Below are 12,565 nucleotides of genomic sequence, written 5' to 3'. Positions count from 1 at the left end.
GCTTCCAGCGTCACTATTCTAGGGATCTCTTAAATAAAAGTCCCAGAAATCATAGCATTTCAAGTTTGATTCCTTTCACATGATTTCCTTTCAAAAGTCTTTTTGCAGCTCCCTGACTTGCTGCTTCACTGGTTATGCCTATGTACTTTCAGGAAATGAGCAAAAACTGTGGTGCATTCCCCTCACCATGCTCCATGCATGTACATCACCAGCCTGTGACTCCTCTGATCGTGCTGCTATAAGGACATTCCAGCCTTGGGCTGCCTCCGAATCCCAGGGGCCCTTGTGGCATGTGGCACTGTAAGGACCAAACAGAGGTCTTGTCTGCCCAATGCTGTCCATGTGGTATCACTGTGATGGTACATATGAATCATGGTGGCAGCCTCAGGCTGGAAACAGCGTGTCTCCCATTGCCCACACTGAAGGCAGATGCTGCTTAGGTGTGTGCTGATGACATGAGGTAAGCTTCATTTTAAGTGTATATCCAGATTCGCCCTTGAAATACAGTAGATGTACCCACAGTGTGTGGCCCGATTCAGGGGCTTGTAGACTTCTCAGTGGTGTAGGCAGAATCTGTTCATCTCTTCTCATAAGTTCCTGGATTCCCATCACATCCTTAATGTATCTCAGTTTCTAAAGGTCCAGTCATTCATGGAAATTATCATTTTTAATGCTGTGTATGGTCATGAACTCTAGGCATGTCTGTGGCAGACCGCATACTCCATTTTTGCTATACGACCAGGGCTTGTCTTGCCACTGGCTTTTCCTCTTCATGTTGGCATAAGAAGTCTAGAGATGGCTATAGATGTGGATCTGTTCTTTGTTGTTTGCTGGCTTGACAGTCACAGCCAGCAGAACTCTACACTTCAGTAGTCTCACAGGTGGCACAAAGGGGTCCATATCTAACTTCATCTTAGCCTTGCAGGGCTTTCACCTTCTTGAAATATTTTGCTACAGTGCTGGGCAAGATTTACAGTAACCTCTTCATCCTTACACGTGGTGAGGATGTTCTGGCATTCCGCCATGGTCCTATATCATAAACTAAGCAATAGCGTCTCATTTCCCTGAGGTTTTCAAACTGAAAGTTTGAAATACTCACTGCTTGAAAAGGGTGTTTCTGTGTGCTATTAGGACCCTGAGAGCACCAATTAACTTTAATTGCCCTGCCCAACCCTCATTAGGCTCTCCACCAACACACCCTCTGCCCATAGGCCCAAGGACTTTGTATAAACTCAGGGCACAGGTGCCCAGATCTACCCTGAGCTGTGTCCTAGGGATACCTCTGTCTTGTCCTCCTTTACTGGCTGGTTTTCAAGGTTGCGCACCAGACTTCTGTTGTAAGCAGCTTTGTTCCAAGTCCTGGCTCTGGCCTCGTGTCCTGCTGCTCCTGGTTGGGCTCCCTGGCCTGAATCATCACTTCACCTTCTCTGGGATTGTCACCGCTCTGCCCTGCTCAGGTACTGTGGGACTGTGCTGTCTTGGTGAGGGTGCTGCCCTGCCTGTGCTGAGGTGACCCTCAGCTCCATGCCTGCCCTCCCTTGAAGAGTAGCCTTTATTGTGCTGCTCCTGGACAGGTGTCACGTTGGTGCTGTCAGATATGTCCTGCCTGGTCAACTCCATGACAATAAAAGGCAGTCAACTTTCTGGTTCTTGTTGGAAGAAATGGCTGAACATTGCTGTGATAGATCCAGAGAGGCAAGGAAGTCATCATGCCTGTAACCTTCAGGGAGATGTTGGCATGCAGATAAGCTTGCTTTAGTACACTGCACACATCAATACTGAAATTCTTCCCACTCTTGTGGTTTTGCTCCTGACTTTTCAGAGGCATGGTTTTGGCTTCCTTTGAATCCTTCCTGAGAGCAGGATGTGTTTAACTGTTTCAAGCACATAATAGGTTGCTGTTTCTTGTACAGAATAATGCATTTCCTACTACAAATTGCATTTGCCCTGCACTGGCCAATGCATATCATCAGCATGGATATATTTCTCCCAGCTCATTTTCCTGCTTATTATTTTTGTTAGTATTACATGGCAGCTGGGTCTGCAGTCCAGCAGAAATCAAATTGGTCATTGATCTCAGAGCAGAGTTACTACAATGGTAGCTGAATGGCTAGCAGTCTTCAGAGATGTGCCTAGCATGTGTGAATCTCCCTGGCTCTGTTATCATGCTACAGATATCATTTTTACTGGAAGTCTGTGTCATGTACCTTACTATCCATTACACAGCTATGCTTTCATTCTGCAGAAGAGAACCCACTGAGAGGTGAAATGGTGCAGTTTCTCCAACATCTTCCACAGCTGTTTGTGACCTGTATGTTATCTTCCTTGTCTCTTGAATTGTTTCTGTGAGGTGTGCACTGGACTATGATTTATTAGTTGGCCTTCCTGCTTCATGAAAACTGTTAGCTCTGGCAAATATACTTGTTCTCCTGCAGCAGCCGTTGTTTTGATGCTGTCTTTGGTTCAGTTCGGAAGCCCTTGCTACTCTTTCCCTAGGCCTGGGTCTGTGTCTCTGGACAAACTGAGGTTCCCTCAGTTCAGAGGTGGGCTCACTTGCAGGATCTTTAGTGAGTCTCAATGCCAGTTTTGTTGTTGCTCTAAGTATATGTTTCTTCTGTGTACGTTTCTTCTGCATTATATGTTTGTATAAGCATTAACACATTGTAACTTCCCCAAAAGCAGCTCTCTGAACTCTCATTTCCCTGGGGTCACTGTACTCACCAAATACATCGCAGGCTTCCCTGTATCATGTGGGGGTGTTTACTCACAACAAGCATATCTCACTCACTACTTAACGTTTTCCTCCAGCGAGATGTGAAAGGGGTAGCTTTAACTTTTGTGTCCATGCGCCCCTTGACCAACAGCGTTAGCACCAAAGCAGGAACATTGCCTTGCAGGCTTGGGCACATGGTTTTGAGACTGGAAGCAGACTATCCCTGCACTATTTCTGCAAGCTACTTTCTTTCCATGTAGTCTCATTCTTGCTGTGGATCTCGCAGGACTGCAGGCAATTATCCTCTTCAATGTTGCCACATGCTCACTGGGTAAGAATCAGAAAGGGCTCCATTTATAAAAGAGAGGTCTCCTTAGGGATGAAGATGTCTTTTTAGAGTGATATGGCAGCCAGCATTAAAATACACATGCATAGACCAACTTACCAGTTCCCCCAATATTTCCTTCCCGCTCCAACACAGACTGCTACAATCAGAAAATACGCCTTTTGCTGGATCCTCAAAATCACTGCGAATGAGGTCCAAGGAACTGTGAGCCCCGAGCCCCAGACAATAGATGGGTAGGTTTCAAAGGCTGGAGTCTCCACTTTGTTTGCTAGTTACTTTGTTAGTGCCAAGCAGATGTGTGTGCGAATCCCTCCTGTTGGAGGCAATGTCTTTGATCCCTGGTAGCTAAACTATTAGTCTGTGGAAGGAGTCAACAGCCCAGGTCTAATAAATTATTGGTACCCACTCCTTCCTCACTCCCTGGGTCCTCTCTGAGATGAAGCGATGGCTTTGGTATATTACTTGACAGACAGAAATAAGATGTTGGCAGCTTCTTGAACATGTCCTAGGCTACAGAAACTGAAGTCTTTAATACCTGTCCCTCAAAGACAACCCCTGAAGATGAATGCTGCAGCGCACTTTTGTAACAGGATCTGAAGATGAACTTGCTGATTAACAGATCATAGGAATATGCCCTGAAACCTACTGATTCCGGACTTTTACCTGGCCATACATGCTGTTCCTGTTGCCCATCCCTAGGAAGCAGCGTGTGAGAAGCAGTGTGATTGACTTTCCCTGCCTACCCATGGGACATGGTGTACTTGCACAAGTGGCACTGATGAAAGCTAGCGGGATTCTCTGCATGTGGCACCTCTTCTAGGCCAGAAAGAAACATCTGTCATGGCTGGTGTGACTCCAGAGTGGCAATTCAGACTCGGGGGCTATACCTCTGTCCTGCTTTGACAGGCAACATTACAGGGTGTATGATCCAAAGAGCTAGCTGAGTCTCACGTATAGGTCAGTGCCTTTGTTTAGACATTCAATGCACTTCTTCCAACCGCCTGGCAAAAGGAATGTGTTTGGAGGTGTAAATGATTTTGACAATTCAAGTGCTGTGTGTTAATACACTGATCAAAATGCTGAGAATTTTCAGGTCAGGGCACATCTGTTCATCTCGGCGATCTTGTTAAGAGGTAAACCCTTATAGCCTGGGAGACACTGAGGAAACGTTGCAGGATTTTTCCATCTGGCAGGATTCTTTTCCAGTTTTAACTAGTGCTGGTTCTTCACTACAGAAAGGCTCCTGTCAGGGTCTTGAACACTAACCAGAGACCTCAGCAGATCAGTGTTAAACCAAATGGGACCTAAAAGGCCAGAAGTGCCTCCACACTGTTTCCCAGCATCAGCATTGACGAATGGCCAAAGCCGACAATCATTCATCAACATGACTAAACGAATGCAAGGAGTTTAGACAATGCTAAAAGAAGGAGCGGAGTCATGGGGTCAATCTGCAGAGCTACTGTCAGTCATGAGGTTTGGGTCAGTTCCTTGCCTGTGCTACCAGTTCATTAGATAAATCTGGGCACTTCTGAGGCTAATGGGAGGTTTCCTGTTGTCTGCTAGGAGCTTGGCTTTAAAGTGTCAATGCCTTTTCTTCCTTACTTAGGAAATAAGGATAGTTCTGCTCACCAGGAAAGCTCCCTCCAGGCTTGCACTGCCTATGATGTAACAAAAAGCTAGGTGTCCTGTGGCCATTAAATTTCCTAGGGTGTTAGCCCCACTGCCTGGGTGCAATGCATCTTGTCTATCAAGAAATGTCCCTGGGAATAAACACTTTTGGTGAGTTTCTACACTTCATTCCTAACAAAGCAGAACAATTTGCATTACAAGTCAGTTGTTTTAGAAGACAATGGGTGAAATCTGGAGCTCTACACTTGGCTTTCACTCAGTCTGTCTTGTATGGGAATATTGCCAGCCAAAGAACCTACTGAAGAGAGCATAAGACACGCTAGTACTAACACAGTGCATTTCTACGGTGCTATTTGTCCAAAGACTTCAGAGTACATTTATTAACCAAGGTAAAGCCCAGGGAAATCAGTTGAAATCTTTGCATTGACCTTAAGCAGCTTTTGGATCAGTGCCAAAATAAGGAAATATGCAGGTTCTGGAAAATCCTGGCATGTAGGCAAGAAGAATAATCTGTTTCCTCTTGGGGGAGGATGGGGGAAAATGGAGGCACTGAGGTGAATGTCTGGTGCTGCTTGGATAATCTGAGACTGACACTAGGAAAAGTACATATTTTAGGAAGTATTGACCATGGGATGAGGATGTTCAGTTGATGTGAAATGGGCTAAACTTCAAAGTGCAAATTCAAATCGCTTCAAGAAACTTTTCAGTTTAAAAAAATCCCAAAGCCTCATATGGATTTGGTATAGCATGAATTAAGGACAAACAACTTCTAACTGAATCCAAAAAGCTCCCTTGACTATTCTCTTTTCCGTTTCTGCCTTCCCCCTCCTTTGGTGTCTGTGTAGCTGTTATGTTTTATTTACAGATAATTGGAAACGCAATATAAACTCATTCAATGAGCCCAACTGGAACTCCGAAGAAATCAGCAATTAATGAGCGTATACTTAAAACAGTCTTGCTTAGAGGCAATAATGATGGACGGATGGGGTGGCGGCAGGTACATTCTGGCACATGGGGTGAAAATACCTTAGACTATCCAAATCCAGCCCCAGCTTTTCCTGGCTTAGGGAAAGCCTTGATCCCCCAACATAAAACCTAGGAACTGACTTTCTCAGGTGCTGTGGTTTCTGCATGGGACTGACCTCGCTATGCTCACAGCTCTCAGCTGACTCAATTGACAAGTCTCTATTGACTTTCAAATAGCTGAAAAACTAGATCCCATCTGAATTATAGAGTGGGGTTCCTCTTTTTGTATTAGGAATATAACTAGTGGTCAAGATGGGCCAGAACATGCCAGAGGGGAACACAGGACTACTAAAATCACAGCAGGTTTTGAAGAAGGGGCTGTTCAGTTCTACCTCCGGTGTTGCATTCGCTTTCCCAGGAGCTGTATCATCCCTGCTGGCTGATGGCTAGTTCTTCTCTCCTCCCCATGGTCAAATCTGAGGCTCCCACCTCTTGACTGTTTGCTTGTAAGTCTAGCAGCGCATGCCTGCCAGAAATACTCTCCATTTCGACTTTTTCCCTTTCAGTCTACATAGACATATATGCAATTTTTTCACTTAACTTCTTTATTAGCAAATATTAAACTATAGAGATGTTTGGGTTGCAGTCCATATGACACAAATGATGAAGATAAAGTGGCACTAATCACTTCCCAACTATTCTTCACTCATGAGAAGCAAAGGCAGTTTTGCCTGTATTCTTCGCAAATCTTTCCTTGCTTTTATTGGCAATGCTTCTGTTTTGGCAGCAACCTGTCAAGTTTAGAGCTGGCAACACGGTTTTTCTTCGCATTCTCAGATTAAATGTAGGCAACATGTTTTCTGTGAAAACACCTTTCCTACTCTTCATTAGTACTTCCAATGTTATTGTTCTTGGTACAGAAAGCAAACATTGGTAGCTTTCCCTCTCCCACCACTGTAACTTCAACTGAACAGGGCTGAGCTGACATGGAGTTTTTGACTAGGAAAAAAGGCCTAGTGAAGAAAGAACAAGCAAAGTCCCTCTCAGCAAGTCCAGAATGGCTGAGTCTGTTAGACAAGTGGATGTCAAGGTTAAGAGTTGTAAGCTGGTTTTGAATGAGCTAGTAGGTCCATACTGTGCCATGCAGAAATACTTGATTCGGGGTACTGGAAATGCTATAATGTGTTAGCATCACTGCACCATGCTCTGTTCATGTCCCATGCATCTCTTTCAGCTCCACAAACTGCTCCTTAAAACACGTTACAATCATAGAATCGTTAAGGTTGGAAAAGACCCTTAAGACCATCCAGTCCAACCGTTAACCCAGCACGGCCAAGTCCACCACTAAACCATGTCCTCGAGCACCACGTCTACCCTTCTTTTAAGGACCTCCAGGGATGGAGACTCAACCAGTTCCCTGGGCAACCTGTTCCAGTGCCTGACTAACCTTTCGGTGAAGAAGTTTTTCCTAATATCCAACCTAAACTTCCCCTGGCGCAGCTTGAGGCCGTTTCCTCTTGTCCTAAACATAGGAACATAGGAAGCAAAGTAAGTCAAGTCCAAGAAGTCGGGTTTCTTTTTTCACTCAGTATAAAAAACACGGCATGCATCTGAGGCATCAACCGGATCAGGATTCTCTCTGCTTGAGCAACAAGCTTGTCCCTGCAATCCCTGTTTAAAACCCTTCTGGCTTCCTGTGCACCTCACAAATTATTTAAAATCCAAATCCCTGTAGCAACCTTATTTTATCCTCCTAGATGTCCTACTGCGTCTACCCTTATTGGGAGTTTTCTACTGTTGCCCCCCCTCCTGCAGGAAGGTTGCTGGCCCAGACCATGCTATGCTCTGGTTCTTCCTCATCAAATGTAATATCTGTTTCTGTTTGCTACGCTTTCTCACTTTGCAACAAGACCAGGGATAGTGGCAGTCCACTTCACAGCTACCTGTGGAAAAAGACCTCTTCACATCTTCCAGCACTGTTGTTGACTCCCTGTGCATCTCACGAAGCTTACGAAATCAATTTAGCTCATGGCCTTCATTTCCCTAAGCCTCCTACACTGATTTCTGAATTCTTGCTCTACTCTACCCCTTGGGGGATCTGGTAATTTAGGGTGGGATTCAGTTCCCAATACCCACACACGAGGATCTTAAAAATAAACTGTGAGGCAGTGAGGAAGTTAATCTCTGCTGAGAAGCTTGGAGCCCTTTCTCTTGCCCACCCTGGGGTTAGGATGGATATCCCAGCCCCAGTGAAGAGTAACGCAGCTGTTCACACTTGTGCTTCCTTTATCCCTCCTAATGGAGCCTCTGCCCCCTTGACACAACTCACTTCAGTGACTGCAATCATTAAAGGCGTTGGAAATAGGGTCTGAGACTTATGCAAACTCCTGCCTCGGGTGTCATGACCAATGAACCGGTCAAAAACGCCAGCTCCTCTTAGAGTGCCATCCCTGAATTCATACCCGATGGCAGATCTGTCACACAGTAGCCAAACATGTTAATACAGCTGAAGCCTTTAGGTGCACTTGTACCCTCAAAACTCAGTGGAGTTGCTGTCATCCTCCAACTGTTCAGTGGCCTAGATGAAATTAGTTAGAAGTCTAAATGCAGCTGCTAATAAAGATACTGTCTTTCTGCCTCAGAAAAAGCACCAGCTCCCTTTGCTGCCAGATGTCCTCTTTGGCAGTTCGAGTCAATGAGGAGCTAAGTGATGAAGAATGAACCTGGCCTCCAAGAGGAGGCCTCAGGCCCCGAGTGTCAGCAGTGGAAACAGCAGAAGGGGAGTTCTGTGCTGCTGCTGCCTACTGGGGCTTGGAGTTGATGTCAGCTCCTACTAATGTTGCTTGTCACCAGAATCCAACAGAGCCGCTTGTGTGAACTGTCTCCTGCTCGGGAAACTTCTTCCCTTGGCTCCACACAGGTCTCCTGGAGATAGGTCTCGGGGTCGATGGGCAGAGCAATCCCAGGGACAACTGCAGGGTCTGGGGCCAGCTGACAACTCCAGCTTGTGGATGTCCAGATTTTTTGGGGGAGGAATGCATATCCTACCTTCTCTACCTGCTTGCTACTATCAGATAGAATTAGACTGGGAAACCAGTCTCTGTTGGATGGACTATTCTCACAATCCAGCACTCCCAGAAGGAGGAAATGGAGCAGGAGCACTGCCTGCAACCTTCGCTGAGAAGTCTGTAGACATGAAGGCTATGCATAGCTTGAATTCAGCACCACCACCACCTCTGGCAGTAAAAGTGCTCTCCAGCTTTCATTTTATTTATAAACCAGATTGCTCTAAATGGCCAGCTCTGGACTGAGCAAAGTGGTTTGGGAGCTGGTCACAGAAAATCATGCATCTGAGAACCTTACTTTCTCCCAGCATTTCCAGCTAAGGACCTTTCCCCAGGAAGTTCTTCCTCTGTGCACTGTCCCAGAAGAACAGCGGGAGATCTAATGGTGCCCACCAAAGTTTATAGAACTACAAGTGGCATGAAGGATGTGAAGTCTCCTCCATTTCACCAAATGAAGAACATGGCATTGGCAGGTGGCGGGTCCCAGGATAACAAAAGGAGGTCCTCTTTCACAGAATATGCAATTACACAGCAGAAATCCTTGCCACAGGACACAGTGAACAAGAGTTGGCAGGACTTCCGAAGGGGATGGAGCAATGGAAGAAAACCTGTCCAGACCTACTAAGCATAAAGGCATCAGCTGTGGTTGAACCAGCCACACACTGCAATAAGAGAGGGAAAGGGGGCTGGGAAGCCTTGAGGTATGCTTTCCCTCTTCCCTATACTCTCCCCTTGATATCTGCAACTGGTCAGTGGTGGAGATCTTGGGTCAGATCCAGTACAGCTACTTTTAGAGGAAGTACATACCAGTGATACTGGGAAAGGTGAATGGGACTAGGTAGGTCCTAGAAGGAGCTCATTTCAAAGTCAGATAGCCCACCCTGGCTGACATGGGCAGGGTATGCCTTCCCTGTGGCCATAAGGCATTCAGAGGAACAGAAGCACAGGCATTCATGGCTTTTGACTCTGGATTGAGGGGGACATCCAAACTCACTCCCATGGAGCTGCATAAGAACTTTTACTGAAATTCACCCAGAAGAGCAGTGCTAAGTTTCGGAGAGACCATCCACGTTTTCAACAGACCTACAGGGAACAGAATCTGGTCTGCAATGCATGCAGCAGAGTCACCACGATTGTTCAGGGAATCACCCACAATTTTCCAGGATAAAAACATTAGCAGAATTAAGATCTCCCTTTCCTTTATCATAGAAATCCAGAAAGACCAGAAATTTGGTTGCCTCTTGCTGAAAGTATTTTAAGTTCTTCTACAGTGCATTGTACCAGAAAAGCATATATTTTTAATGCGGAGATATTCTTCTCCCTTTGGAGGACAAAGGTGACTCTCTCAGATTTCAGCATCATCCATATTTGCTTTTTGCTTTTTAAGTCTTTGAATTTGCTGCACAAGACTTGGATTCCTCCATTTCAGTTTTCTGGAAGGATTTCTCCCATTCAGCCGAAGCTAACTCAAAGACGACAAATTTGCTTCTGTGTGATAGCCCAGAGGCTTAAATAGGTTTAAAAACACAGCATGCATTTACCTCCAGGAATTCCACTATGTGATTTAGACTTGGAATGGCCACATTCCACAAGCATCTCTCTCTGCCCCTTTCCTAGGTTTTGCCACCCTAAACAAATTTTGCAGCTATTCTGTAGCTGTTATGGTAATTTAATACTCCCCAGCAGTCTGGAAAATGTGACCATCGCAGCCAAGTGACCAATATGCTGGTAAGCTTGGTACTTGGCATTCCTGTGTCAAGTAAGTCAATCCTCTACAGAGCAGCTGCTTCTCTCACCTCTGGTAGAAAAGTGTTCTTTGGCTTTTGTTGTACATATCTCTATGCCTATATAGCGTGGTACGGGGATGGGCACAGTGATTGATAGTAATACAGATTAAGAACTAGGTCTTTACAAGTCTGAATGGCAAATTTGCCTATCTTTTGCTAGAAACATCTGATGAGACTGCCATCATATTCGGACAAAGATTAATCCAGGCTACAGCATTCAAACCCAGATTGCAGACACGCCAGCGCAGTCATGTTTAAATAGTGTATTTAAGCAGCAAGATGTGAAAGTTGTTGCAATGCCCTATGCGACTCCTGCTTCAGGAGACACGCCAAGAGGACCGGTGCTTGAATACCACTGCGCGTCAGCAGCTTGCAACCGACGCTCGTGCGGCCGCGGAACAAATTTGCAGCGATGAAATAAAATGCCCAGTGGACTGGAGTTCCTCCTTGCGTTTTCCGAAGTTGAGGGCTGAACTCAAGGACCAGCAGAAAACCGGCCCCAACGCCGCGGGGAGATGGACGCCCACGGTCCCGAGGCCCCGCCCACGGCCCCGCCCACGGCCCCGCCCACGGCGCGGCGGCGGCAGCGCTCGGCCGCCCCCTGCCGGCCGCGGCGGGCGCCGCAGGCGCTCTTTGTTCCCGGCGCGGAGGGAAGCGATCCCAGCGCTTTTTTAATTTTTCTTTTCTTTTTCACTGAAAAGTGATTTAGGCATCTTCCTCGGCTCCTCGGGGCGGCCTTTTTGCTGGTGGGAGGACTCCACCCTCCCGCGTTTGTTTCATCTGCCTCGGGCAAGCGTTGGGGCTCGGAGGGAGCCTTGCCCCCACCTGAGCGGGGCACCCTTTGCTTTCCGCCCACCCAGTTCTTTTTCCAGAAGTGCAAATTGCTGAGGGTGCCGAGCAGGAACATGACAAACTGTGCCCTGTACAAAAATTTATGCTAATCCAGCCCAGCTGAGTCACAAAGCCCTGATCTTGGGCCTATCTTAGGGATTACTTCAACGCTTATGCTCAACTTTGGCCACTTCTCGGCCTTTTGGCTAAGATCAAGTGTAGTATCTGTTCTTATCAGTTTAATATCTGTAATTTGTTCAGCCTGGAGAAGAGAAGGCCGCGGGGAGACCTTATTGCAGCCTTTCAGTACTTAAAGGGTGCTTATAAGAAAGATGGGGACAGACTTTTTAGCAGGGCCAACAGCGATAGGACAAGGGGTAATGGTTTTAAACTAAAAGAGGGTAGATTCAGACTAGGTATAAGGAAGACATTTTTTACAATGAGGGTGGTGAAACACTGGAAGGGGTTGCCCAGAGAGGTGGTAGATGCCCCATCCTTGGAAACATTCAAGGCCAGGCTGGATGGGGCTCTGAGCAACCTGATCTGGTTGTAGATGTCCCTGCCCATTGCAGGGGGTTGGAGTAGGTGACCTTTAAAGGTCCCTTCCATCCCAAAGCATTCTATGACTCTCTGATTTAAGCTTGTGTTAAAGCTGGTTGTAACTGCATAGTAAACAAGAGGCGAGACTGAAGTGCTTTGAATCCAGAAGTTCCCTCCCAGACTCACCAAACAGCTAACGTGCAGACTGTGAGCAGCGGGACAGCCAGATCTGACCTTCTCCAAAACTGAGACGCAGCCATGTCGTTCCTTTGTACAGCCAGCTGAACGTTTTGACCCCGGCTGGATGTCCATCCTGTTGCAGTGGTTTGCGCGTTGTCCTGAACCAAATGTACAGGAAGGTCCCAGCTTGAAACCTCCCGTTTCCTTGGGTAATGGGAAGCACCTGAAATTCTCCTTTTCCACTGCCTAGCTGCACAAACTTCAAAAGCATTCTTTGCTGCAAAACCCTGATTGTGTGCACTGTCCCTTCCTGGTATTACGGAGTGAGGGTCTTCCCTTGCAGACGTCTGTTGTGGATGCTCCTACATGATCTCAAGATGACTTTGAGAACTACAGCTCTTTGGAGAAACGAAGTCCACAAGACCTTTGCGTCTTGGGAACTCCCCCAAGGTGCAAACCTGTTTGCTGGAGAAATGCCCTACTACTGCCTATAGAAAACCTCTCTGTA

General features: G+C 46.5%; 1 pseudogene; it reads left to right on the top strand.

Moving 5' to 3' along the window:
- The first annotated feature begins 11,523 nt into the window (after positions 1–11,523).
- LOC148055618 (U2 spliceosomal RNA) lies at positions 11,524–11,631 on the top strand (annotated as a pseudogene).
- Positions 11,632–12,565: the final 934 nt, after the last annotated feature.

This window comes from Nipponia nippon, unplaced genomic scaffold, assembly GCF_047370975.1.
Source record: "Nipponia nippon isolate SJK-2023a ecotype South Korea unplaced genomic scaffold, ASM4737097v1 scaffold_2, whole genome shotgun sequence".
In the NCBI taxonomy this organism is placed as follows: Eukaryota; Metazoa; Chordata; class Aves; order Pelecaniformes; family Threskiornithidae; genus Nipponia; species Nipponia nippon.
The sequence above is the reverse complement of the archived record's forward strand: the minus strand, read 5'-3'. Positions and strand labels throughout refer to the sequence as shown.